Genomic DNA, 3,881 nt, shown 5'->3' with positions numbered 1-3,881 from the left:
GTCACCATGTGTCAAACTTTATTTTATTTGTAAAAAAATATAGATTTAAATCGTGTCTTTGTGACAGGCTGCTGGTATAAGGAGTCTAAACTAAAAGATCCACCCGTCCATCATCTGCCGTTGTTCTCATGTGCCAGTTCTTGCACTACTGAAATACTGAAACTTTTATATTTGTTAATTGGCCATATGTGACTTATTTGTTTTATTTTATATTCTGTAATGTTCTTTATACAGAAAGGAAGGTTAAACAACTTTTTCAGGAAATAAAAGGACTTCATTTTAAAAAATTGCATTTTTATATTATGTTATTACATTTGGCCCATGGCCCTCTGATAGATTTTAATTTTGGCCCATTCTGGCAAAAACTTTGGGCACCCCTGCCCTAACGGATTATACCTGCCATCTGCTTTACCAGTAACGACTCACGCCTTGCTTCTTGGACTCCTGCTCTTTGCCTCACCCCTGATCAGTACCTCCAGCTATCTGACCACCTGGATCTCGACCCACGCCTGTACCACGGATTATCAGAACTTGCCTTTTGGGCCCAAACACTCCAACCAAACTAACGGTGACGTCACCGCACCGTGCTGGAACGCAAACCCTTCCATCAAATTTTCCGTCTGGAGTCCTTCAATTGGAAACAGGTTAGTGGCTTTAATTCTTTGGAAAGTCCTCCTATATTGTTCTCCCACTAATCTGAAATTCCTGTGTTTAAATCTGATGAGAATCCAGTCCAAGCACTTCCTGGCTCATTCACCTCTGCACAATAAACTTTGTAAAACTTTGTCTTGGTCCGGTGCTTATTCAGAACTCAAAACTCTGTTCTTATCAGTTTTGGAGAGCGTTTTTGATATATACAGAACTATTGTCAAAACTATCTGTTGCTTGTCTTTTCCTTTTGCTCTTGTAGGGACATGTTCATGATGGTGGTGAGACGCAAACAAAAGGTACTGACCTGTGTGAGTTGGTTTTCAGTAAACCTCAGTGTTCGAGCTATGTTTTTTTTTTTTTTTTTTTACATTTGGCGGGACTCTACAAAAAAGGTCAAACAGTTGCATTCTGGATGAGATGACCGCCATGATGTTGCTTGTTTGAGAGAAATGTTCAGTATGGGCAAAATAAACTATTTAAAGAAGGTCTATCTCTACGTGTTTAAGGGGATGTGTGCATTTCTTGGGTAAAAATGGAGGAAAATGTGATTTGTTTGTGTGTGGGATGGTCTGAAAGGTCAATCTTTCAGTCCCTGTTCATAAAAGTGTCTCTTTAGAGGAAAATAGCAAAGGTTGTTAATCAATAGCACATCAGATTGGTTTAACAAGTCTGCTGTGAGTCTGGAATATCATCGCCATTTTGATTACCCCAATGATTAATTAAAAGTCATGTATGCTGCAATCAAACTGAGCTTAATCAATACAGAATGTTCTGGCTGTGCCAAGCTCATCTTTCATAAAATATATCAAACCCAAACTTTTGCTGCACTCCATTCCCGCTGCTGCAGGTACACATCAACATGCATTCATTAAGAATCTGTCATTTTATACTGCACCATCAGTTGCTGGCTGCACTTTATTCTCTCTCATAAATAAACTTAACAACACATTAAATTACAAATATTAGCTGATATGTACAAAAATATATTTATATTAACTGATTTCACCTCATCTGCAAGCAACGAATTAAAGGATAAAATGAGTCAGCTTGATATGCTAACACATAAACCAGGAGAAAAGTGCAAAACACCAATGAGTGATTTATATTCTCGTGGCCTCAGACAGTGGACTTGTTTTTATACTTGTCCTTTAAGATCCCAGTGTTGCATTTGATAAAATCAATCCTGATAGTCTATAAAAGTCTTGTCACACTATAACATTTTAGAAAACTTATGAACATTTATTTATGACTACTTTACTAATTTCTCCTATATATTCATGCTATATATTCAATCTTATTGTTGGCATTATAGTATGCATAGGTACAAAAGAGAATTTCAGTAGATTTTTTTTAAAATTCCATCTTCAGCTTCGACATCTTTAGTGTTGGACAAACGTTTTACAGTTGGCATAAGTTGTCTAAAATGTTATAGTGTGGCAGGGCCTTTAAAGAGGCTTGATCGTGATATTAAAGTCACGTGCATTTCAAATTCATCAAACAAAATAAACTTTATTTTTTCAGAAGACTACAATAAATGTTAGTATTTGTCAGACTGTAAGTGAACAACTGTCCAAGGATAGTGAATGTGCAGCAACTAACATACATTATTTCAAGTCAAAACTAGTAAGAAAACTACTGTAGGTCAGTTCAGTTATGAAAGGTGACCTCAGGTTTTGAGGTCATGTCAGGAAAACGATCATCCAGGCCACAGTCACATGACTTTTCGTATGATTTTGTATGTGCAAAGTTAAAACATTTCTTTGTTATAATTCAGTATAAAAAAAACTGATATTTCTAACTGAAAATTGTAAAACCTCCGATGATTTTTAGTGATATGTGTTGAAATGCAACTTTTTCTTGGAATGCCTTTGACTGCACAGATGTTTCAAATGAACTGACTTTAAAAAGTAGTTGAATGATGAATATTGCCTCCTTTTATGAAGATCTATGGTGTTTGTGGTAAATCATTGGTCACGTCAGATGAATAAATTGCATAGAAGAAAAGCTGACTAAAACACAAGATGCTGCTCTGGAAAATGTTTGTGCTGTAAGCTGTAATTTTGATGGACTTCAACAATGGATTTGCTGACAGTGGTTGGCAACTTGCTGTGTCTGCACTCTTAAAGGAAGAAATCAAGTGAATTGTCATGCATCTTTTTCAATGTAGTTTGCAGAACATGAAGGATGCATTTGTTGTTGATATTAAGAACAATGTTGTCTACGTCCAGAAGCTTGGAAGAACATTTCTAAATCTATCATCTTGTACCCCCCTTCCCCTCCCCAAAAAAATACATTTTATTGGAACTATACATAGCAAAAATAAAAAAACAGATGTTCTGTTTGACCTAAGAGAATTGAAATCTGACCGCAAAGATCTGTTATCTTTGTGTGTGTGTGTGTGTGTGTGTGTGTGTGTGTGTGTGTGTGTGTGTGTGTGTGTGTGTGTGTGTGTGTGTGTGTGTGTGTGTGTGTGAATTTGTTACTTTTTTTAGGACTGTTACTGGTATACACACCTACCTTGTCAGGACCAGTAGTTCTTATGGAGGACCAAAGACCGGTCTTAATACTGAGGAAATCTGTGGACAGATTTGTGGCTTCATTGGATCTGCTGCAGTTTGTCTACCAGCCTGGCATCGGGCTGGATGATGCCATCACCTACCTCCTGCACCGAGCTCTAACTCACCTGGAGAAGCCTGGAAGCACTGTGAGGATCATGTTCTTTGATTTCTCCAGTGCTTTCAACACCATGAAACACAAGGGCAGCTGTGGTGGAGTGTTTAGGAGAGTCGTTCTGGAACCGGAAGGTCACTGGTTCAAATCCCCGACCAGCCAATCCAGTCGTTGTGTCCTTTGGCAGGACACTTAACCCACCTTGCCTACTGATGGTGGTCAGAGGCACTGGTGCATGGCCCCGCCTCTGTCAGTGGGCCCCAGGGCAGCTGTGGCTGTAGCTTACTACTATCAGTGTATGACTGTGTGTGTGAATGTCTGAAGTGTAAAGTGCCTTGGGGGTCCAAGTGGACTAGATAAGGCGCTATACAAGTTCAAGCCATTTACCATCCAGCCAAGACTTATGAGGGACAAGCTGGGGCTGTCTGAAGTGAACCACCACCTGTGGATTCTGGACTACCTCATGGACCACCCACAGTATGTGAGGACACAGGGCTGTGTAGCTGTCTGAAGTGGACCACCACCTGTGGATTCTGGACCACCTCATGGACCACCCACAG

Source organism: Austrofundulus limnaeus, unplaced genomic scaffold (assembly GCF_001266775.1).
Source record: "Austrofundulus limnaeus strain Quisiro unplaced genomic scaffold, Austrofundulus_limnaeus-1.0 Scaffold304, whole genome shotgun sequence".
Lineage (NCBI taxonomy): Eukaryota > Metazoa > Chordata > Actinopteri > Cyprinodontiformes > Rivulidae > Austrofundulus > Austrofundulus limnaeus.
Note: the sequence above shows the minus strand (reverse complement) of the source record.